The sequence below is a fragment of the Thamnophis elegans genome, chromosome 4, assembly GCF_009769535.1.
Source record: "Thamnophis elegans isolate rThaEle1 chromosome 4, rThaEle1.pri, whole genome shotgun sequence".
Taxonomy (NCBI): domain Eukaryota; kingdom Metazoa; phylum Chordata; class Lepidosauria; order Squamata; family Colubridae; genus Thamnophis; species Thamnophis elegans.
Genome location: NC_045544.1, coordinates 56,662,983 through 56,689,492, shown reverse-complemented (window position 1 = coordinate 56,689,492; position 26,510 = coordinate 56,662,983).

The following is a 26,510-nucleotide window of genomic DNA, read 5'->3' as shown; positions in this document are numbered from 1 at the left end:
AATATGAAATGATACTTGTTGTCTTTTATGGTGCCAGGATTTTAATTGAAATTTTTAAAAACTGTTGGGAAGTGATATTGATGTTCCATAGATAGATTAAATCATTAAATCTCTAGAGATGGATTCTCACCCTACATAGGATTTCAAATGGGGTACTAAATACCTGAAAACTACTTAAACTCACAATCTGAAATTTTTTTTGGCTTACTTTTTAAATTCAATCTATATGTCACATTTCTTTTATTTTAGTTCTATTTAACTATGTATAATATAAAATTCCTAGATTGTTGGAATTGTCAATTCCAGATAAATCATATAATCATAAGCAGATACTTTCATTTTTCATTTTTATACATTCTGGTGAGAGAGAAATTCCTGAGGATGGGCTCCAGCACAAGTCTGAAAGCCAGTTTGAAGAACCACTTCCGCGTTTCTTCAGAGGAGTAATACAGCTGATTCGCGCAGCAATCCACTCTATCGCACAAATCAGCTAACATAAAGATAGGAAAATAGCCCAGGCAGGTGAGTGGGCCCATCTGATCATTGGGGCAAACCAGTTCGCTCCCAGTTGATCATTGCAGCTACCAGTTCACCCGAACCAGTCCGAACTGATAGAATCCTACCACTGCTGAAAGCTCAGAAGACTAAATCCAGGTGACCCACCCAGATTGGCTCCTGCAACCTTGTCCTGGAACACATATAAATGCCTTCCTTTATCCTTCCTATAGTTCATCATTGGAGATGTCAATTGAAATATTTCTTAAAGAGTAACATGTTAATTATAGCAGCAAGGTACAAGTCATGCATTTTGTTATTTTGTTACTTCTTTATCTCAGTTTCTGCAGAAGCTCTGCATCTGTACACAAATTCCAATCAGTTTGTTTGTCTTGATCAAAATTTGAAGATAACCTAAGACCAAGAAACAATATATTGGGGGAAAAACAAATAAACATAGTGGCAGGGATAAAAAAAACCAGATATCTGGATAATACCAGGAAAAGCATTTGATGGTTAATAGATCCATAAGATATTCAGGGAAGGCTTCAATTCTTCTTCTCAGAGAATGCCAAGTTTGCTATTTTTGGGGTGATCCAAATAATTTACAGATGTATAAGCTCTCTTGATAGCTCTGGACCATAACTAGGTCTTGTCAATGAATCTGAAGCTTTTTCCTGATACTATTTTAGCAGCTTCCCAAACAATTCCACAATGGTGATTCAGATAGGTGGGAATGCTTTCAAATTCCTATTGAATTAATTAAGTGAGCTACAAGAATTAATTCATGCATCATTAACTGAGTTTGAGGGCTGATTAAAAACATTCTGCCTCCTGCATGTAGAGGCATATTGCAGTCTTTACATGTTAAGTACTCTACAAAGCATGAACAGTTGAAAGCTTACAGCATCTACTGGAAATACTACTCTTAGTTACAATTGCAATGTCAATTACTCATTTAAACACAACCCTCAGTTGTTAATAGTTCAAGAAACTGTGTTTATAGTCCAAGGGGTGCTATCTTCTCCCAACAGGTGATGCAGTATTTCAGCTAGCACAAAAAATGTATTGGGAAAGCTTATTCTCCAATTTCCCAAATCAACAAATGTAAAATGACCCAGAAGATGAAAGAACTTCATTCTACATGGTATTTATATTCTAATCTTGTGACAAAGAGCTTTATTATCAAAAGAAAAAGGAAAGAGAAATGAAAGGAAAGGAAATTCTGGGGAACAGATTTCATTTAGAGAGGGTTTCTAATGATAATACATAATAATATTATATAAAATAAGTAATGTTGGTAGCATTACTACTAATATTCTCTGTTCGACAAATTCCACCTATTAGATTGAAAAAAATAGCTTTGTATACCAAGAAGAGATTTTAAATTAAAGCATTGTGGCTAAAATTTACAAAGAGGGGGGACTCCCCGTCACCCCACAGAAATCTCTGAATACTCTGGTGGGGAGTATTTATTTATTTATTGGTAGCCAAAAAGTAGGGTTTACAGTTGAAAGTCAGTGGAATCAGTATCCAGAACTCACTCACTCACTCACTCACTCACTCACTCACTCACTCACTCACTCACTCTCTCTCTCTCTCTCTCTCTCCCTCCCTCCCTCCCTCCCTCCCTCTCTCAAACATACACACACACATTCATATATACATATGTGACAAAGGCAGCTCAAATCAAATCCACCACCTACTCTCCCTCAGGCTAACGGCCCATTCCCAATTAAACCAATTCTATCCATCAGTGAAGCTATGCAATTTCTTCCTTCTGTTATGAAGCAGGAGAGGCTTCCCTTTAGATATGCTTTATTGCCAGCTTCAGATCACACTGCCGGTGAGTTACTGTAGCATCCTGATTTCTTGAATGCATTCTCAGAAGGTAGATCTTCTGGAAGAATTACCATATATTTTTCAGATCCTTCAAGAGTGCTTTGCTGTAGTGGTTGGTTAATGCTTAACTACCATTCCCAAATGGACTTACTTTCTGTAAGCAGTACTTTTGCTAAATAACATAAATAAAACACCTTATGAAATCCACTTAGAAACGAATTTTTGTCAAGTAATACTGTGTGCTTAAAACTGGCTATTTAATTAATTCAAACAGAAACAGAACGTGCATAATGCTGGGCATATGTTGAACTGCAGAATACTCTCCAAGCATAAAAATAAGCACTCAGAGTTACCATCTATGATCAACAGAGACTGAACAAATGGAATTTGCTGCCTCTAATCCAATTAAGGTAAAGTCAAGTTCTAAGGAAGCAACTTTAACAGGAATCATTGCATCAAATATATATCCTTTTCTCCCTCTGTTAATAATTTTTAAAAACACACAGTATCTGCTTTTCTTTACAAGTTCAAAGTGGTTTATTAAAAGTTCACAGCACATGTAAAATTATATAAAAACACTGAAAATGACAATAAAAACCATTTAAGTGAGCTTAACAGTAAGAAGAATGGCTATGACAATGAATTACTTATTCAAAAGAATCACAAGACATTTTCAAAATCCAGTCCTCATGGTAATTAGCCAACTAGACGTTGTAATGCAAATATCTTCCAGAAATACAAGTGTTTGCAGAAATCAGTCAAAAAGAGAAAGAGACAAAATATGTATTATAACATTATGATGTAAACACCACACATTTTATACTTGTGTCAAGATGTTGCATATTAATACATAAGGGTCTGAGCTTGTGTTATGTCACAATGCAGGTTATTTTATTTAACTTTTTAATCATTGCCAGATAAGATAGATACAGCAATGTGCCTGATGTTATTTTAAATCAACACGAGAAAAGATATAACATTTTTAGTATACAAACTATACAATGTTTATTTTTAATGGCAAACATGCCATGATGTTAACATGATGACTATGTCTGGGTATAAGTTAACAATAAAAACCATTTTCTTTGCTGAAGTCTCTAAAGTAAATTCATGGAATAGAATGTATGTATGTGCATGATATGATACCAGTATTAACTCTGTGTGTGTGTGTGTGTGTGTGTGTGTGTGTGTGTGTGTGTACACATAGGTATAAACAGGTACCAGTATTTGTCAAGCAGGATCAACCCTTCCAACTTCAATTAATTGCTGCTGATTCTCATTTTTGTCTTCCTTATTTGGCATTCAAAATGAATTTCTAAAATGCTTTTGTCTTTGTCTTACTATGGGACATAATGTATTTTTACCAACTATTCAATGCCCTTTATATTTTAAAAAACTGCATTATATCATCTGTATTTAATTAACATCAAGTTTAATAGCTGGCTCACTTCAGTTAGGTTTCAGTGTACTTAAGAGTTTTTAAAATATAATTTAATTGAGTTCTGTCTTTAATTAATTGTATAATTAATCTTCTCAAATTAGGTAACATTTTATAAAGGACCTTAATAAAAAAACTTGAATATTTTAAATTGCCATGCTATTAAGCACTAAGAAGTTTCTCTTCAGTATTGTTCTGCTTTAAAACACAAAGGCAGTAATTGCAATATAAAAGCTACCTTCTACTGAATATTAATAATTGCTTGTACATTCATCCATATACTAGCCTTTTTAATTACTTCATAAAATTGCTGAACTTTTTTTAAAAAAGAGATTAAACACAAAACAAAGTACGTAGAATAAAGCATCAGAAGCTAGATTTGGCAACTGAAAACTTTTTGATACTGTGTTGAGCGATTATTTTCTGGCATTTCATATAAATTCTCAAAAATCTTAACAGCACATAAGGAAGAAGGGAGTTTCTCCTTTTTCATCTAATATCCTTCCATGTCTAGGAATAAGCATAAGTGTGTAAGTGAAGGACTGTGGCTTTTCAATAAGCTTCGCTGAGTTACAAAACACATCAGCATTTTTATGGAGGAAACTGGAAGAGTTTCCCCAGAGACCCCCTCCAGGGTGGCCAATGAAATGATATGCAGAAGCTAGGTATCGGTGGTGGTGGCTGTGATGGAGGAAAGGCAGCCAGACAGGCTGAAAAAGAGGAATGGATAAGGCACCATCAATTTTTTATGTGTATGGAAATTATACTCAAGGTCATCATAAAGTCCAAATACTAAACTCTTACTGATATACATGGGATCTTTTCATCCAATTCTGAAAGCTTTTGTCTCTGTGTGTAGTTATCTCCATTGCTTTTGAATTATGAAATCTAAATCCTTGATACCAAGTATATAGACAATGTAAACACATAGTAAATTATAATCTAGATTTGTTTATGACCATTTGCTGTTTGAGTAAGAAAAGCAAATGAAATCATTCCATATATTTTATTACAAGCAAATAACACAGATATGTACTTAAACAGTTAGGATTGTCTCCCATTACCTAGACCAGGGATGTCAAACTCATGTAGTCATGGCAGCAGCACATGACATATTGGGACTTTTTTCTTCTTTGCTAAACCGGGCAGAGGCATGGCCAGCACAGGATGCATCTGGCCCATGGGCCAGGAGTTTGACAGTCCTGACCTAGACTATATTGTCCTTTACTTAAGAGCTTGCACTATGTCCTCTTTCCAATCTATCTAAACTGTTTGAAGCTGGCTGTATTATGGTTTTAATCCACAGCAGAATTCAGAAACCACAAAGCTGTCAGTGTGTTTTTTTCCTGCTGACCAGTTGTTTCTCTAGCTACAGATCCTAGTTTCTTCCTGTGCCCTTATATCATAAAAAAATTAAGTGCTACCCCTCCCCTCACATTTCCAGGACATATTGTTTATACTTGTATAGCCATTTTAATTTCACAGCTAAGAGGTAGCTGCAAAGCCACCAAGTCACCATTCTTCTGTTGAATTTTAAAGCTAGTTGTAACAATGATAATATAGCATACTAGCAATTATCTCAATTATTGCATCCCCAATACTGAACCATGTTTCAGTATTAAGCAAGATACTGAAGGCTGCTTGCAGGGGACAGGGAAAAAAATCATCCTTCCCCCCCTCCATCACCCCCCCCACACACACACGAAAAAGAAAAGAATTTGTTAACATTCCCCCATCATCTCATAAAGTAGTCCCTGGAGGAGAAAGCAACAATAAAGCTTCCTGGTCCTTTGCCGCTGCTGGACCCCTATAGAAGATAAAGCAGGAGAAACAGATAAATTCTATTACTTTCTTCTGTATCACCTTTCCCCTTTGCTACTGCACAAGTAGGAACGGTTGGGCAGGGCTGAGATGTGGAAAACACCTCCAATGCTCCGTGTTCTTTTTCTCCCCAATGACTCAAATGCACAAAAATGGATACAGGCTACAATTTTTATTGTTCACTTTCTGAATTAAACATTTTCACATATTACCTCCCCAAAATGTAGGTGGTCAGGCAAACTTGGAATTTAAAAAATATCAAGGCAGCCTTCTGAATAATGGCTCCCAAGAGCAAGAGGTTCTGTATACAGTGTTTTCCAACAAGGCCTTGATAGTCAATTATAGCTCATCCTATCCTCCTTTGAAATTTTTCTCATACCTCTTGGTGTTTTTCCACCAGAGTGGCATTGCTGATCCCATTGACATGGGAAGTACAGTACATGTAGTTTTGGGAATCGCATTTTACTGTAGTTTCCTCAAGTTTTTAATGCTAGTACATAACTTGAATCTTTTCTTCTTTGGGGCAGGCTTTGAGTGAGTCTCACATACATTGACTTTCATCTATGTATACTTATTTGGTTAGTGAGATGTCCAGTAACATGTAAGACATTACTTTTAATTTGGTTATATTTAACTATATCTAATGAGGGACACGGTGGATCAGAGACTGGGCTTGTCAGTTAGAAAGGTCGGCAGTGTGGCGACTTGAATCCCTAGTGCCACATAACGGACTGAGCTCCCATTACTTGTCCCAGCTTCTGTCAATTTAGCAGTTCGAATGCATGTAAAAATGCAAATAAAAAAAAATAGGAACCACCTTTGGTGGGAAGATAACAGCGTTCTGTGCACTTTCAGCATTTAGTCATGCCAGCCACATGACCACGGAGACATCTTCCAACAGTACTGGCTCTTCAGCTTTGAAAAGGAGATGAGCACCGCCCCCTAGAGTCAGAAATGCCTAACACATATGTGCGAGGGGAGCCTTTACCTTTAACTATATCTAATCTAATCTAAGATTCATAAAAGTCAATACTGCCTTGCAGTAAAAAAAAATCATAATGACTCAGTATGCAAAGTCAGCCTGTCTATACAGTATGTAGCCAGGATACCAGCAGAGCCCAGTCTGTGTGTTTTATTATATGTTGCTTGAGGAATCTATTGTCACTTGGCATCTATTACTATTTTATATGTATGTTTGCTTTTATCTCCTGTAGGTCAACTAGAGTTATTTGATTAAGATGGATATACTGTACATTTGCAGAATGAATGAATTGGTTTATTAGTTGATAAAAAAAATAATTAAATAGGTAAAAAAAACCTACTATTTCAATCCCAAATAATCTAACTTCTCATAACATAGAATTCTCCATTAATATCCATACAGGCAGTCTGCAAATTAATTCAAAGATAATGTGCTCCTATGAAACCTATTGTTCACAGATTTTTCTTAATAATTTAGGATAAGGGACTCAATATGGTTATCCAATCTGCTATATTGCTATTAACTTTGGCACAGTAAAATTTTTGGTTTCAGTGCTCATTCATTTTGTGGTGAATCCATGATCTTGAGAACTCAGTTTTAGCCGAACATATTAATGCTTTCTTTTCTAGCCAAATGTTTATTTTGTGTTACTAATAAATTTGGGAAGGGGTTTCACAAAATGGATTTTGTGAGCCTATCCTACCCATGCTTTAACCATCTCAGAGTAGAGAACCTAATGTGTAGGTACTTGCAATTGTTAGCAACACTTTCCTTCATAATTTGATAGGCCATGGAGTTGCATTCTTGTTGATTTTTAGCAGAACTGTCATTCCGATTAGGTTGTGTTTTGGCTGTGTATAATGATATTTGTACTACCACTGTGAATTTCATCTTCCCCACTTTCTCTAATCTATAATACTAGCGTTCTGCATGATATTACTTTTCCCTGAGATTTGATTTTACTCATGTCAGCCATACTGTTCAACCTGTCACCGGCCTCCTGCTGGGGAAACTGACATATTCAGGCTCTTCTGCTGTTGATCTGTGGGGGGGGAGAGAGAAAAAAGAAGTGAAAGGAGGGGGTACTTGGGATTTATTTCTGCCACAGCATTTATTACAATCAATCTTGCTCACCTGCAGGGTTTCTTTTATTATTTTAAACCTCCCTCCCACTGTCATTCCATATTATCATCAGTGGTTAATAAAAGTGGCCACTCACAGTGAGGGGGAAATGATTTTTATCAGGTGTGTATTAGCAACACCTGCTGAGCCCAACTGGCTTTTTTTTTTACAGTTAGCTATTTGTATCTGGTGGTGATCCTTGATGTCATTAATATTTCCCACCTTCAGTGTTGGCAGAAACTATGTTTGGTCCTGGCAGATACGTAGCAGTTTCTCTTCTTGCTGAAACTAGCACATGCAAACTGATCCCAACTCAGGTCAATTTCTTCATTTCCTCTCAGTGGTGCAGCTGGAGTTAGACCCCCGGTGCCAAAGTCCAAGGCCTTATGGGTCAGGAGCTCTAAAATGACTACTCAGGCAACAGCAGGTGATGGTGACGGAGTAGCCAACGAGGCAGGAGGGCATGAACTGCCACAACTTCCTTCCTTTTGTTTATTTTATAGATCATTTTGGAGTCATGGGGCAACCAGATGGTCCTATATAGAATAAGAGCTGTTCATTTTATTATCTTAATGGTTAATTCTGGCAAGCAGAGAGAACTTGGTTGAGAAGTGCCAGTTGCAAGAAAGCTGGAGGAAATAAATAATAGAGCTTGTCATACATTTGAAAATGATGCTTTGCAAAGAGCGTCAGGGTGAACATGTAACTATTTTTTGGAGTGTTAAAGCAACTACCTCTTTGGGAAAGTTCAGCATGGCTGCCTCAAAAGCCTCCTAGCTGTCTTTTCTGGAGGAGGTGACTGCCTAAAAGTTTCAAAGGCGAGAGAGGAGGATGTTGTTAGTTGCGAAGTAGTGTCTGACCCATTACAACCTCATGGACAGCGTTCCTCCAGGCCTTTTGGTACTGTCCATGGGGTTTTCATGGCAAAGATACTGGAATGGGTTGCCATTTCCTTCTCCAGTGGATCACATTTTTTCCAAGCTCTCTGCTATGATCTGTCCATCTTGGGTGGCCCTGCACAGCATAGCTCTAGCTTCATTGAGCTATGCAAGCTCCTTCGCCATGACAAGGCAGTAATCCATGAAGGGAAGAGGATATTGACCTTAATAAACTATGCAAAATGCCCCTTTCAAATGCTTTTCACAACCCTAGGAAGTGTTGTATCATGTAATCAGTACTGCATGGTTACTTGGCCTAAAATATCTGAGATAAAAAGCTATTAATCTAAAGTTCATAGAAGAATGAACTTTGAACATAGGCCTGTGAACTATGGTGCTGGAGAAGACTCCTGTGAGTCCCTTGGACTGCAAAGTGATCCAACCGGTGAGTCCTAGAGGAGATCAGCCCTGACTGCTCTTTAGAAGGCCAGATCTTGAAGATGAAACTCAAATACTTTAGCTACCTAATGAAAAAGAAGGACTTATTGGAGAAGAGCCTAATGCTGGGAAAGATTGAGGGCAAAAGAAGAAGGGGACAATGGAGAATGAGGTGGCTGGATGGAGTCATTGAAGCAGTAGACATGAGCTTAAAGGGGATGGTAGAGGACAGGAAGTCCTGGACCAACGTTGTTCATGGGGTCGTGATGTGTCAGACACGACTTCGCAACAACATGGAAGAATGAAAGGCTTGAATTTGAAAGGAAAAATCAAGTGGAAAAGTGTTCAAAAAGGAATGAGGGATACTGAAAATGGAATGCTGAAGAAGATTCATAAACTATTTCATGTGGGTGGTAAAGGCCAACTTTTAAATAATCCAAGAAGCTTTCAATCTGCATGAAGATAAAAAGAATACATCAAGAAATGGATGGAGAAACATATAAACAACTAAAAGGGTAAAGTAGGCCATGCTTGTATGGATGATGCCTCGTCCTAATCTAAAACCCAAAGTGAACAGAAGGGATTTAAAAATAAATAGAATAGGAATAAGAACATTAATAAAGTGAATAAATTATTAACAGATGATGGAAAAACAATTGCTCAACTACTATTTTGGTCAATTCTTCTGCCAGAGCTAAAGTTGTGTTCATTTTGGGACAAATACCCCCCAAAATATGATGTAATAAATAACTTTCAGGAGGAATTCAGATCTTCAGGACTAGATGAACTGTACTCTTGTGTTTGAAAGAACTTGTATACATTATTTCAAACAATGTTTATTCTTTTGAGAATACATAGGCTATCAAAAAAGAAGGAGTGAACAAATGTGAGCTTTTTAAAAAAACAATAAAAAGTACAGCCAGGAAATGCACATTGGTTGGAGCTGGGGATACCAATACAGTCCCATTTACAACACCCTGTACGCAGTAGTAGGACAAGAGCTCTAGATAATAAAGTTACTAACAGGGCGAGGCCTCTTACAACTCTTACAGTTTAAAGGCAATCTATGGGCTATGTAACATCAGTCCTATTTTATTGCAGTGCATGCACTTTCCAAGTTTATAAAAACCATTAGCTAATCCCCATGGCTACATTTCCAGATAACATAGCCAATATTTTAAATTATGATTTATTAAACAAACCATTTTTGTTTGTTCATACGCCTTGGGAAGATTCGCAAATCACACTAAACCAAATAAATTACATGTGGTTTTTGCAGGTGGAGTCAAGGGAGAACTCAGCCTAGAATCATTACATGTGAGTCCACATATTTTCTTCATTTAGTCTATGGCATATCATACATGGACTAGCCATATATATTAACATTTCAATTTAAAGGTCTACAAACGTTCTATGTACAGCCTTCTCTTGAATCCCATTAACTCTAGCACTAATTTAGTGCTGAACATTAATTGACCCAATTTTTGTGTGTAGCCTTGAGCAATATATCTTCTGAACTGAAACTTACATGTGAACCTGATTCTTTGTACCTGACAGATTTAGCATGATATGCAATTCATCTGGCCACTCTTCAGATATTGTGCATTCTCAAGAGTAGATTGAAAAATGTGGGAAGCAATCCTTTATATATTGCCAAGAATACCTACTACCTTATCAGCAAAAGACAAGTGGAAAAATGTATGGTGAGAATCAACATTTTTTAATTTATATAAAATGACTTTGGGTGGCCTACAACAATAAAAATAAAAATACTACAGAAACCATATAACACAAAGAAAGAATAATGTATATCAAGATTAAAAACATCTATCCCAACACACATAACCATATAAATGGCTTATCAGCTTAACCCAAGGTCTGGCAGGGTGCGGGACAGATGTTTTAGTGACCTTTTAAATGAGAAGGTAGAAGCCATTTGGGTCTCTGAGGAATGTTATACCAGAGGACAGACATAGCAACAGAGAAGGTCTGTTTTCTGGGTCCTATCGAGTGATTCTGTTTAATCAATAGCACTAAGAACATGCCAACTCTGATTAATTGTAATGAACGTACTACATATTGCAGAGAAGGGTTTATGTACGAATTTCAGAACCAGAAATGGTTGTCATGGGGCAAAAGAGCAATTGTGACAAAAGAGCAAGCATGATGGTAGATGGAATCCTGCCCAATTTCACAGATGTCAACACTACACATTTATAAAGTAACAGGACTCTGCTTTGCAGTGGTGTCCACCATTCGTCTTTCTCCCCATCCGCATTGCAGATCTATCTGGACAGAACAGATATGGAACTGGATCCTGGGATCACAGATTCAAGGAATAATGACCCTAAAGTTGAGAAACATAATTTAGACCCTCAGATTACATGTAGCCCCTCCACAAGCTGAATTATAATGCATTTATTATTTTTTAAATCAAACTTACAAGGTTATCCAACTTGCAACTATTCTTGGTGCCATATAAACTGACAATGAAATCCAATACAATGAAATTGTCAGGTGTGAAAGACCAGGACCACATGTCAAATTCAATTAAACTGATTTATTACTATTCATGCCTATGCACAGGAATCTACTCAACTAATGTTAGCACTATTTTGGTGCTAGATAAGGATTAACAGAATTCAATAGAAGTTAGACTTAGTCTGGTTGTGACTCCATAGAGACTCTAGGCTAATTCCTCTTTTGACTCCCCCCACAGGTTCTGCCACTCCTATATCACCCTCCCTTTCAACCTCACCTCTCTGCTTTTCCCTCCCTTTTACTCACCCTCCTCTTTTTAAATGCGAGGTGGCACAGTGGTTAAATGCAGCACTGCAGGCTACTTCAGCTGACTGCAGTTCTGCAGTTCGGCTGTTCAAATCGCACTGGCTCAGGGTTGACTCAGCCTTCCATCCTTCCAAGGTGGGTAAAATGAGGACCCAGATTGTTGTTGGGGGCAATATGCTGACTCTGTAAACCGCTTAGAGAGGGCTGAAAGCCCTATGAAGCGGTATATAAGTCTAACTGCTATTGCTACTGCTATTGCTAAATGACCTCTTTGGAATCTGAGTTCTTATGGAAATCTTGGCAGAGGAGACAGTGAAGCTGTCTCAAAGAAATATTCCTTTTCCAAGTCTGAACTGACTGTTGAACCAGGTGGCAGTTAATGGAAAACATGTAAAGAATTAATAGGTCCCTCTTGCCTTACTCTCAGGGCATGAAGGCCAGAAATAAAAAGCACAGTGTAATCAGCCTCCCCCTGGATGTGTCCATAGAAGCTGGTTAATGTCTTTAGTTTTCTAATCATAAGCAGTGCCTTAAATGACACTGGATAATTTATTCTCATAGAATGTGAAGATGGCTTTGGAGTAGAGGAGCTATTGAGGAAGATGAAGTAACAATTCAACAATACACATTTGTGAAGGTGCAACCCATGAGAAAGAAATTCAAACTAGCAATACCTTTATTATTTATATAAAATCAGGGTCCAGATAATCTGTTTCCACCAGGGCCCTGTTAAGCTGCAATCCAACCCATCTTCTTACAAAAACCTTCCCCAAGAAGGCTAGATTGGAAACTGGGGAAAAATGGTTGAGTCCAGGGCTGATCCTTGAGCTGGATGTAGAACCACCCCATAACTAAGGATGCGTTCACTATAATATGAACCAACTACATGCATTACTAACAAGATGTTGACCAGCCAGAAGAGGCACCAATCTAACAGTGTTAGCTGCTAAAGAAGATATGGGCTTATTGTTTCTTTTTTATTTCCTTTCTCTCATTTGAATTTTTTATTTGATTTCTATAGCCATAAGTGACTCTTATGGGAAGTATAGTGCATAAACGTGGTTTATCTCTATGTGTCTATTCATGGCTGATTTGTCTGATTGCCAAACTTCCAAGAATTCTCTAGCATTTTTGGATTTGGCTTGATTTAAAATGTCAATAGTTTCTGTACTAAATGATAGTTAAGTCTGTCCATGAATTTTGAGGTTAAGGATCTTTTGTTATGTCTTCTGATTGCTAGATGATATTTCTGGATGCCAATCTTCTGCCTGTCTGTCATACACAGCACTCATTGTATTATATATTGTAATGTAAAATCTAGGCGAGTCCTGTTTTTTCTTATTGGGTTACTGGGTATTTTGATTTGCTTAAGATATTTTGGAGGGCTTTAGTTGGTTTACATGCTATAGTGATGCCAAGTGAGAAAACAAAACAAAATCTTCTATAAAGTCTTCCAAAAATGTAGCAGCTTTCTTTGATGTTGTATTAGCACATTGGTGGCAAAAGAATCCCCAGAATGAAAAAGTGCATATTTAATTTAGGTTATTCAATGAGTTCTAAGTATGTGAAATAAAAATAGCTGTCCAGTTTCTTTCTTCTTAGACTCTTCCTTTATACTCTCTCTAAATCTGCTGGGCTCTAGAATTTCCTGGGAGAACAATTTTATTCTCTGCAGAGCAGAACTAAATCTTAAGGCTGCTTTCTCTCTAAGCTTTTCTTTCCTGCATTCTTAAAGCCTGACAAGGGTCTTTCTCTAGAGAGCCATCTTCACCAGCTTCTTTGAATTTGCTGTCAGAATCTGGCATTTTCCTACACATTGAGGTGTCATCGCTGCCAACACTTTATAGATTGCCAAATAAAAACAAAATAAAAATAAATCTAAAGTGCTGGGTTAATGGTGATGAAGAAAGGTAATTTTCCATGGTAAACAGTAAGCATCATTTCTGACTTTGGATACTATTCAAATTCATTGGAGAGAAAATAAATCGTGCCTTAGATAAATACTGATGTTCTTCAATGACTGGAATATGAAGCAATCCATACAGCAACTCATGTTAATGATAATGGGTGATTGAAAATACACATTTTGGATTATTATTTTTTAGCATCTTGAGTATTGTTTTCACATTTATTAGTTATAATGGATTGAAATGAGTTTTCTGGATTCCTTATGTTCATCTTGGAATAAAATTCAAAACATGATGTCATCTAATCAACATTTCTTCTTATACATCTATTTTTAAGAGTAAAACACAGTTTCGTGTTCAGTGACGTAGAGTTTCTTAGTTATTTAAAATGTGTGCTATAAATATTCCTATGTGCTATATGTTCTGTCTCATATATTCAAGGAATTCTGATATTCATTAATTTAAATGAATTGGTACAATTCAATCAAAATTAAATACTGGATTTCAAGGGACATTTTCCCACTGAAGTTAGTGGGACTTAAAACTACTTAATTTTATCCAGATCTATAACTATTATTTATTGTTGGATTGACTTTGGGGCAGTAAAAATATTGCAAGATAATATGAAATATTTTTAAATTAATTTTCTTTCTTTTTTCATTTATTAGCTTTTTTCAGTGGAATGAATTACTGTGTTCCAGAGCCTCTCAACTTTAAAGGAGCTGTTATACTATGTTAAATTGTTGCTAGCCTAAATATGAACTATTTTAAATTATTTTTCTTGTGGGATATTGCATTTCAAAATTAAATGTAGGTTGCTATGCTGTGTTTCCACATAGTTCTCAATCATTTATATTTTATCAATCAGTCCTATGGTGTTATTTATTTATCTATCATGTAATAACCATACTGAAGAGAATAATTTATCTGGCATAGCATGATAATTTGTATTACAATTTCACCCCTGCTGCCATAACTTGCATTCCGTTAAAGTGATAGTTTAGAAAATTACGATTCTGAGGTCATTTTTTTTCTGGCTCTCTCTTCTGCCTTTCATAATTTTATTTGTCTAATTTCCAACAGAGAATTCATCCAAAAATATGAAAGCTTGGGGGAAGAGTGGCTGGAGAAAGAGTTGTAAAACCTCTAGTTTTAAGCTAATGCCTCAGAGACTCCTTAACATCAATATCTTTAAAAAAGACTTCTTCAAGGATTTTTTTACGTAATATGGAACTCAAATCTCAGTGTTTCCTTTTAATAAAACCATACTTAACTTTCAATTTGTTCCAGGCTTTATATAATAGATTTAAAGAGATGCAGACTACAGAAGAAATAATATTCACTTGGATCAAATATTACTTTCTACTTCTGGAGAGTGAAAGGGTTTGCTATGATTATGTTATTATTTATGACTTAGTTCTTCATAAATTCAACTTATCTCCTCATCTTTGGAAAATAGCAGCCAAAAACCTGAATTTAATCCTGACCTATAAGAAAAACTAGTTATACATAAAGGAAATTATGCGGAATTGCTCATCATTTTAAAGTATCTTGTTTTTAAAGCTCATGTAATACAATTGTATTTGTGCAAAAAAAAAAAAAAAAGCTGAAGCAAATGAGAGAAAGCATTTTTTTTTTTTATCAAGAAGGGCTTGGTGATCTAAATCCCAAAAAGATGGTGTTAAGCATATTATTTCATATGAAAAAAGAATAGCTGGAAAATTTGGATAAACAGCATGCCACAAATGTTGAGACAGTGCTGAAAACTAAAAAGTTATTCAAATTAAGTGATCACCTTGCGAAGTTTGCTTTTATCAATAATTCACAGTTTCAAAATATTTCTTACAATGTTGAACAAGATTAGTCTTGATTGCTCAATTGATTGATTGATTGATTATGTGCCATTAGATAATTTTTCACTCCTAGTGACCAGATAGATTTTTTCCATGATGATCAATCTCTAACATGCCAACCTGTCTTGAATCTAAGATTTACAAGACAACCATCTGCCCTATTGCACTGTATGGCCCTGAATGCTGTGTAGCAACAACAGGGACCAAAAACTATCTCCATGCCATGGAAATGCAAATGCTCCATTGGATATAGGGCATCTCCCTTCTTGAACACATCACAAATGACACCATTCACAGCATTTTGTGTGGCAGCGATTATAGAGACGGTGAGAGAAGACTGATTCCGCTGGTATGGACATGACCAGAGAGCAACCTTCCAACATGGCAAAGACTGCCTACCAACTAGAAACTGATGGCCAGTGACCTCACGGGAATCCAAAACAGAGATGGCAAGACATGGTCAACAAAGATATGCAAGCTACAGGCCTGCGCGCTGGAAACACAGCTGACCACACAAAATGGTGTTTAATCATCCAAAAAGTGGACCCAACACCTGTAGGAATATGCAGAAGATCAATCTCTAAATGTTCTTTCAAGTCTCTCAATGGTGGACTTATCATCACTGTAACTGAGTCCATCCACCTTGCTGTTGTCATCCTATTTCTCTTTCCTTCTACCTTTCTCAGCAGTAGAGCTTTCAGTAATTATGGATAAATTTAAACAAGAGATTTCTTTTTTCTCCCACCACAGTCAAAATGCAAGTGGTAATTGAAAGTTGTGTGGGTTTCTGTTTTCATTTAGCATGGAAACTCAAATCTGTTTTTGTAGGACTATATCTGTGTAGGTCTAATTTTTAAACTCTATAATACAAAATTATATCTGCATTTATCTTGGCAACATGATCTTTGGAAAAGGATTCAAAGATGTAAATAATTTTTCCATAATGTGCCTTCTGTCAACCCTGAAGCTGACCTGACTGAACTTATTTTGAGGCTTCAGTGCTACCACAGCTGAAGCTAAGGGATAGGGAGGGGGCGAGTAGAAATAGCTGGGGTTTGTAGACAACCATGCACTCACAACCAGCAAACTAATTTGCTGAAGCTGACCAGGCTGTTTGCTAAGGACACTAGTCAGATGCTGCTGCTAGGCAGAGGCAAAAAAATTTTCTTCTTATTTTTCTCCCCAAAAACTAAGGTGCATCTTATACTCCAGAGCAACTTATACTCCGAAAAAGTATATATAAGTATATAGTATAAGAGTGTGTTTGTGTGCACATGCACACATTATTTTTATTGTAATATTTTGAAGAAGTAGATGTTGGCATTAGTAAAAATTTTTAAGCTTGGAGTATTATTTCCAGAAGTCCTACAATAGCGTTACATATAAAATAGTTCCTTTAATTTGTTTCTCTAATTTTTTTCTGTAATTTCGTGGGTGGAGGGGATTATACATTTTTAATATATATAAAATAAATGCAATCCAATATTTTAAGTTATCTTTTTTCTTTTTTTATTTATGATTTTTCATTTTTTTCCGGAATTCTTCAAAAAGTCTGTCCCAGTTAAATCATTTCTTTTCCTTTTCTTTAATATGGAAAAAAGTTTTCCTAGAATATAAAATGCCTTAGATGTTCTTCTAAGAGGAGCCAGATATCTTTCTAAATTGCATGTAAGAAAGATCTTTTATGTAGAAGATAGCTTGGTCAAATATGTATCAGTGGGAATAAAAGTCAATAATTTGCAACTTTGATTATAAGTTACCAAAATGTGTATAGTGAAGCAAAAAATTATATTTGCTAAAATTCATGATTAAAAGTTTTAATACCTATATTGCATTTATTAATTGCTATGTCCCTACTAAGGAATATCCAGATGTTTTACACTGATGTTCTGAATATCTTTATATCTTTATAATTTAGCTATGGATCAAATAATTAAGGCAGAAGTTATTAATCAAGGGTTAGAACCTTCATTAGACTGTAATGCTGTTCCAGCTAAATTTAATTCTTGTACATGGAAATACTACAAGCTAGTTTGTTACATTATAATTTGGTGCATATACCACCGAATTATATCCTGCCTTTCCCTCAGAAGCTTCCTGAAAAGAAATAAAACATATTAAGCAAGAACATTTAGAAATTCAGATTATAGGATCTTTGAATATACCAGTATGTGCAAGATTTATTATAAACTTTTGTTTTAATTTTTTTATTGTAAACTGCTGAAATTTGTGACTGCAATAGTCAAACTTGGGGAAATGCAATAATTTGGGAATGTAAGTCAAACAAAATTTTTTTTTCCACATGAAGCTTACCTTTGAGCTGACTATCAATTCTTGACAATAAAAAGTTAGAAAATTTAATTCTGATTATTTAAGACACTTCAAGACATAAGGAGAAATAACTTGATACACCAACTAAATGGTGATAAAATGAGAGACTTTTTTCTTCATTTCTATCTTAATTTGGATAGTATTAAAATATACATTAATATGGATAATATTAAAATTTCCTATTAAAAGGAAATCAATATGAGTTAATTTCTGCATCAGATCATTGCATCTTAGTATTTTAAATATAATTAAGTTACTAAGATATAAATTCACATTTTTCAGACTCTGCATGGGGAAGCTGAAAGTTCAGTGAGCCTGGAATATGTTTCTGTCAGTGTTGTGACATGTCTGTGCAGGGAAGACTAATCCTTGTCAGATACACTCGAGGCCTTTTTTTCTTTAACTGTGCAAAAATGAAAAATACAACTTTTGGATTTAGCTGTTCTAAGGCATATAAAAATTTAACCACACATTCTTAGAAGCAGACTCATGATCCAGTTAGATAAACACTCATGAGTTGTGAGATTAGCAAGATAACATTTTTCAAAAGTCTTCTGACTGGATTTTCTGAGATGCTTGCTATTCTGATTGTCAGGGTTTCCACACAGGAATATTGAGGTAAATAGTGTGTTAGATGGTGTCCTTAATACCCCAACAACAAAACTAATAAAAATTTGGAGTTCAGTTGCCCATTAATTAACAGGTATGTATTTAAATGCTTATAGAAAACATTGATTTAGAAAATTATACGTCCATTAATTTTGTGGACACACAACTAAAATGTTATAGCAATGCCTGCTGTTTCAGAACAAGAATCTTTTTTCCTCCCACCTTGCATATGGTTTTTTAACTAAGTAGGCATTTTTCCTACAATATCCCCCACCATTTTTAGTGTGGATTGATTCTGAAATGCATCAGGTTGGGTGTTGGAGATGTGGGATCATAAATTGAGAACTCTTATCTTTCTCTTATGTTGTGTGCATATGTTCATGTGTACATATGCATGCACTATGCCTTTTGAGGATACTTTTGGTCCCCAAAACATAAGTATTTCCCTGAGTCTCTGCTTATCATAAGGTTGCACATTTGATGGGGAAAAAATGCCACTGAGCATGAAATCCTTTATCTCACTATTGTTGAAGTTTTGAAAAGACATTCTTTAAAGTGGGAATGTCAGGAAGAGAACACCTTTTTCTCCTGTAATTATCAGAATAAATAGAATTAAACTAAACCCTGCACCTTGCTATCTTAAATTTCTTAGTAATGACAGTCAGCTGAATTATGAATAGTTTGCTGCTAGTTGCTGGAATGCTTTAAACATTACCTTCAAACTCATGTACGTCTAGAGAGCTTATTATATCAAAAGAAGTATAATTAAATGTAATACTAATTTGATTATAGGAAGGGTGAAGAAGAAAATCTAACTCTATTTTTCACTGCTCCTCATAATGGAGTTATTATCTCCACAGTATGGTGGCTTAATAGGTTTTACTCGATGTAGCTATGGTCTAAAATATGAATATTTTAAAATAAATGTTAAGTTTTAAAATAAATAAATGTTGGGGGAAAAAGATTGATTAGCATAATCAGCAATCGTTATCATATCCTTTACAGGAGCCCAACCCTGGCCAGAATTGGGCTGTGGCCTATTGGAAACTGGACCACGCAAATAGTGGGTGAGTATACAAGCATGTGAAGCCACATTTCTGTGAGTGGCAGGTAAAGATGTGAAACCATCCCCTCTCCCCCGCCCCATTGCTGCCGCTACCAGTCCACAGAGCAGGCAAGGTTGGGGGCTGCTGCTATGTAATCTAGAAGAACACCCACAAATTGTATACAATACATTTTTCCAACCCTATTACACAAATGAAACAGCATCTAGCATATAAAACTGGAATATGCACCAAAGTATAGGCCAGGAGTCTCCAAACTTGGCAACTTTAAGACTCGTGGACTTAAACTCCCAAAATTTCCCAACCAGCATGGTATTGATGAATTCCCCTGGTACAGGCAAAAAAGAGCATTATATATTTGCAAGGGAGGACCTCTTAAGACCTCTTAAATTATATATGTACAAATGATATCATTCAGCAGCTGAGACCTTGGTTCATATTCCATGAGCTACGTATATAGCTGCAGGATGCAAGACCGAACCTTTTCAACAACTGAGTTCTTATTGTGGAATATCTATGGAGATTCTCAGTCATCCAGGTCATGGTTATCTCAAAAATGCTTTTTCAAGCATTTTTCTTTGAACATGTTTCCTTGTCATCCAAGAGGCTTCTTCAGTTCTGAAGCTTCTTGGATGAGAAGCGAAACATTTTCAAAGAAAAATTAGAAAGTCCAATTGCCTGTTGAAAAAGCACCTTTGAGATTACTGTGGAATAATTCAGTAAAATTCATTATTCTCTCATACAGTGACACTGTTCAAGGAGAACAATGAAGATCTGTCCAGTCAACAATGCTTTTATCTATTTCAGTCCATTTTTAAACCAACCCTGCTCTATTATATTTCTATCCTTATATCATTTATAATTATTTGACTAATATATTTTGCTTTGCTAGTACATAGCTTTAAAATATAAGTTTATCTAATTTATTGCTGTAGCTACTTTTAGGAGTTAGTAACCATTTAGACTTTTTATAAGACTGAAATCCCCATAAATAGCTAAAATGAAATGTAAAAGATGGCTGCCATTTTTGTATAGTGCAAAATTAATCTAAGCAGCAATTGTTTTCACAGGAATGTAAAGAATGTACATGAAACAAAAATGGCTGAAGAAGAATCTGGAGGTGGAGTGAAAAGGGGGATCAGCCCAGAATCCTTATGTAGCCATAAGCAAAATAAGTCCAACACACCCCTCCCTCCCGATTGCTGTTGGCCCTTATCTAACTCTTACCTGATATTGGCCATTAGCTGAGAAGATTCCTGTGCATAGGTTTTAGCAATAAATCAGTTTAATTAAACCTTCACATGTGGATCTAGTCTTTCACACCTGATAATGGCAAAGAGCTATAGGGTAGCTATAGAAGAAAACCTCATGAAATCACCATAGCTGGATTTATAAAATACATAAAGCATAAATTATATGCTCTTTAAATATTTTTCTTGAAGTGAATGGATGTGATCCAAGAGTTGATAACACTTTCAGGGGGTGCCAAAAAATGTAAGTTAAACTCTGGAATATATGTTTTTGTAAATTAAGTAGAGAGTGTTTATGAAGAAGCAACAATGGCTATGTAAAATTATTTGTGTGTGTGTAGTTAAATCCATATTTCTATATACCTTTATTCCCATGAATGGAATTATAAAACCACTGCACCTAAGGCTGCTCTGGCTGTGATAGGTAAAGGTAAAGGTTCCCCTTGCACATATGTGCTAGTAGTCAGGACTCTAGGGGGCAGTACTCATCTCCATTTCAAAGCTGAAGAGCTAGCACTGTCCGAAGGTGTCTCCATGGTCATGTCATTTTTTTTATTTGCATTTTTACATGCTTTCAAACTGCTAGATTGGCAGAAGCTGGGACAAGTAATGGGAGCTCACTCCGTTATGCAGCACTAGGGATTTTAACTGCCAACCTTTCTGATCAACAAGCTCAGCATCTTAGCCACTGGGCCACTACGTCCCTTCTGGCTGTGATAGATAAACACAAATCTATGCCTTATTATTATAAGGTTTTGAAACAGAGCTATAAAGAGGCAATAGTTCAGTGTAGAATATGACTGAGTGGACAGATGGAAGGAATGAGATCCTAAGACTATTGTGGGGTGTGTATGAGGAGAGTGCCTGATTGGAGCATATGATAGGATTGGGAGTGCGACCTGGAAGCCCCTCCACTGAGTGCAGAAGCAGAAGTGGATTGGGGCCCAGATTCGTCTCCCGTCCTGGAGTGAATGGTGTGTGTGGCCTGCTGGGAAGAATGGTGGCCATGGGAGAGGGGAGAGGGTCTATGGGGATGGGGGAGGGTCAGAGCATTTCGGTTATGACCGGGAGGGGCAGATATGACGGGAGCTGTAGGGCTAGCCATTATCGGGGAAGAAGGACTCGCTACATTACAGCGATTCCTTGTTCTGGCCCCTCAGGCTCAACTCAAGGACCTGGTGGCAGAGGAGATCAGGGCCCTGGTCTCAGGTTGCTGTTGCTAAATGCCAGGTCTGTGGTGAATAAAGCTCCCCTTGTCCGGGACTTAATATTAGACGAGGAGGCAGACCTGGCATGTATAATTGAAACCTGGCTGGGCCAAGAGGGAGGAGTCCCCCTCTCAGAAATGTGCCCAGATGGTTCCAGGTGCTCTACCAACCACGACACCAGACAAGGGGTGGGGGAGTAGCAGTCCGAAGGTCGTTAGCTCCTCGCAGGATCCCTGCCCCAGAGATTGTGGGGTGTGAGTCTCTCCTCTTGAAGTTGGACCTAGGGGTTCAATTGGGTTTGTTCTTGACGTACCTACCTCCCAGCTGCATCATGACAGCCCTGCCTGTACTCCTAGAGGCAGTAGCCGGGTTGGCGGTGGAGTTCCCCAGACTAATGGTACTGGGGGACTTTAATCTGCCATCTCTTGGTGAACACTACAATGGGGCACAGGAGTTCATGGCTTCCATGACAACCACGGACTTGACCCAAATAGTTCAGGGTCCAACTCATAGAGCAGGACACACACTCGACCTTGTATTTCTCTCAGGGCAGTGGAGACGTGATCTAGAATTAAGGGGAATAGAGATCTCGCCCTTGTCATGGTCAGATCACTCCTTGGTGAGGCTTGACTCTGGGATGCTACTCCCCCATTGCAGGGAGGTGGAGCCGATTAAGTGGTTCCACCCCAGGCGCCTGATGGACCCAGAGGGATTTCAGAGGGAGCTTGGAGGGATACCTGACTCCCTTGTCCACAATCCGACAGAGTCCTTGGTCGCTGCCTGGAATGTTGCGGCGGCTGAGGCACTGGATCAGATTGTGCCTTTGAGGTCTCTCCGCGGCAGTGGATCAGGAGGGCACCTTGGTTCACTGAGGAACTCCGGGAGATGAAGCGCCAAAAGAGACGTCTACAGCGACGCTGGAGGGCTAGTAACTCCGAATCTGACTGAGCACTATTAAGTCCTTTATCGGGACTTATTTAGTGGCGATACGGGCGGCAAAATGTACACATTTTTCCACTCTTATTGCGTCTGTGGAATCTCGCCCAGCCGCCCTGTTTAGGGTGACCCGCTCCCTCCTAAAAGGTGAGGAGGCACGGGAACCCCTGCAGGGAAGAGCTGAGGAGTTCGTTCAGTTTCTGTCGGATAAAATCACTCAGATTCGGGCAGGCCTGGACTCCACTTGGGCAGTACCTGCTGAGATGCCGAGGGAGAGTCTAAATCGCATTTGCTGGGATGAGTTCGAGTTTGTCACTCCTGATGAAGTGGACAAGGCTATGGGAGCGATGAGTGCCTCCACCTGTTTACTTGACCCGTGCCCCTCTTGGCTGGTTTTGACCAGCAGAGAGGTAACATGAGGCTGGCTCCAGACGATTACGAACGCATCTTTGCAGGAGGGGTCTTTCCCGCAACCATTAAAGGAAGCAGTGGTAAGACCCCTCCTCAAGAAGCCTTCTCTGGATCCAGCTATTTTCAAGAACTATCGTCCTGTCTCCAACCTTCCTTTTCCGGGGAAGGTTGTCAAGAAGGTGGTGGCGCTTCAACTCCGACGGACCTTGAATGAAGCGGATTATCTAGACTCTTTTCAGTCTGGTTTCAGGCCTGGGTACAGCACAGAAACCGCTTTGGTCGCACTGACCGATGATCTCTGGTGGGCTACGGATAGAGGACATTCCTCTATCCTGGTGCTTCTTGACCTCTCAGCGGCCTTCAATACCATCAACCATGGTATCCTTCTGTGACGGCTAGAGGTGGTGGGAGTGAGAGGCACCGTTTTACGGTGGTTCTCCTCTTACCTCTCTGACAGGTCGCAGTCGGTGTTGGTCAGGGGGCAAAGGTCGACCCCTAGGCCCCTTAAATGTGGTGTGCCACAGGGTTCGGTCTTGTCCCCTCTCCTATTTAACATCTACATGAAGCTGCTGGGCGAGATCATACGACAGCATGGGGTAAAGTACCATCAATATGCGGATGATACACAACTGTATCTTTCCGCCCCATGCCAGCTCAGTGTAGCGGTGGACGTGATGTGCCTATGCTTGGAAGCTGCCAGGATCTGGATGGGGGTGAACAAACTTGTACTCAATCCCAATAAGACTGAGTGGATTTGGATGCTGTCCCCGAAGGACAGCCTAGACAGTCCATCCTTAATCCTGAGGAGTGAAAATTTACACCCCTCAGAGAGGGCCCGCAATTTGGGAGTCCTCCTGGACTCGCAGCTGACACTGGAACACCATTTGCTGGCTGTGACCAGGGGGGCCTTTGCCCAGGTTCGCCTGGTGCACCAATTGCGGCCCTATTTGGATCGAGAGACACTTCACACAGTTACTCACACCCTTGTCACCTCAAGGCTAGATTATTGCAACGCGCTCTACATGGGGCTACCCTTGAAAAGCGTTCGGAGACTGCAACTAGTCCAGAATGCAGCCACGCAAGCGATATTGGGTGTACCGAGGTACACCCACGTTACACCTGTCCTCCGTGAGCTGCACTGGCTACCAATTGGTCTCCGGGTGCAATTCAAGGTGTTGGTTATTACCTTTAAAGCCTTACATGGCTTAGGGCCAGCGTACCTGCGAGACCGCCTACTGCCACATACCTCCCAGCGGCCGGTGAGATCCCACAGATTGGGCCTCCTTCAGATGCCATTAGCCAGACAATGTCGGCTGGCGGCTCCCCGGAGGAGAGCCTTCTCTGTGGCTGCTCCGACCCTTTGGAATGAGCTACCCCCAGAGATCTGGACCCTTCCCACTCTCATGGCCTTCAGGAAAGCTGTTAAGACCTGGCTATTCTGGCAGGCTTGGGGCTGTTGACCTCACTGTTGAGGTCCAGCCCCGATTAGAACGAATGCATGTGTTGTGCTTTTAAATCTGTCTTTTTTTTATAATTTCTTTCTCCCTCTTCTTTTTGTAAGCCGCCCGGAGTCTTTCGGAATTGGGCGGCATATAAATTCCATAAATAAATAAATAAATAAACAAACAAATAAATAAATAAATAAATAAATAAATAAATAAGACTGTTCAGCATTTTCACAGACAAGTACTTTGCTCATCAGCTCTGGAGAGACTGCATTGCCAACAGTGAAATAATTGCCCCTTAAGCATGAAGAGAGTGAGAAAAGGTAAAACTTCTGATGAAAGACCATTCCTAAAATTGTCTAAAGGGAAGCATGATTCATGCATCCACACAACTCAAGATTATATAGTTACTAGAAATCCTTAAAACCATGCAAGTCGGTGAACGTGCTATTCAATCACTTTGAAAAGTCACTATTTGTCACTCATACTGTGACACTGTGCATCTCAGTGCTGATCCTAGTGCCAGGTTCTAATGTCCACCATCTTCTGCTTTGATTCCTTTCTTCAGTTAAAAAGTCAGAAGGAATCTGATAAGATCTGTTCCAACTGACACGTTTCATTAAAAGACAAAGCATTTTGTCATCTGCAGTAACTTTGAGGTCTGACATATCCCTCTTTGGAAAAACAGCACTTTAACATCACCATCGAGGTTGAATTCCCAAAAGGTTCAGGCCATCTCAGATGGTCTGCTCAAACATAATAGGTTTTAACATATTATATTTATTAGCTATTAAGGTACTTGTAATCTGTCTCACACGTACTGTGCAACTTTACTTAAACACCATCACTGATGGAATAAGAACTCCTGCCTAGGGCAGGGGTTTGGACTAGAAGACCTCCAAGGTTCCTTCTAGCCCTCAGATTCTATGATTCTGTGACCCCTCCCCACCTCCTTTCTTTCCAATTCCATCTCCACCCAATTTAAATCCTAGCCACCAGTGATGGATTTCTACGGTTCGCCCAAACCGGTAGCTCTGCTGTGAAGCAGAGAGTGAACCAATTCTCTGTTGCTTTGAAAGTGGGCCCGCCTGCCCACCCCTGGGTTATACCTACCTTTATTTCAGCTTCTGAAGCCCAGCTGATCAGGGGCAGCAGATTGAATTGCCGGCCCTCAACTGTTTTCCTTGCTTTCTGAGCAAGTCTCTTTTAACTTTGCACATGCGCGCAGCAAGCTGGTAGGAACGCCGGTAGAAACCCATCACTGCTAGCCTCGCTATGCATCTCATTAAAATGAGCTGCAGCTCACTAAAGCTTTTGACATTTTTTTTGGCCAGGTTTAGACCAACATAGCTGTCCTCCTAGAATTTCTCTAGTCTAAAATCAGTTCTTTATTTGATATTGGAGCTTCTATATATTTATGTGGGAGGCTCTGTAGAATGAAATATTGTTTTAGGGTTTGGGGAGTCTTTGTTTCTTATTTTCTAATCATTCCCCTCTTTTGCCCAATTTCAGGGGTCTTGTCTCCCCCTGCACATATTTAAGTCAAAGAATGAGTTCCACTGTGGTTAACAAATGAGGCCAAATAACAAAGATTTTTGTCCACATTGCAAGATAATTTACTAGGCATAAGGTTGGATTCACTTCCATTTCAGGCATACACATTTCAAGACTGCAAGGAATATAATGAAGCCTA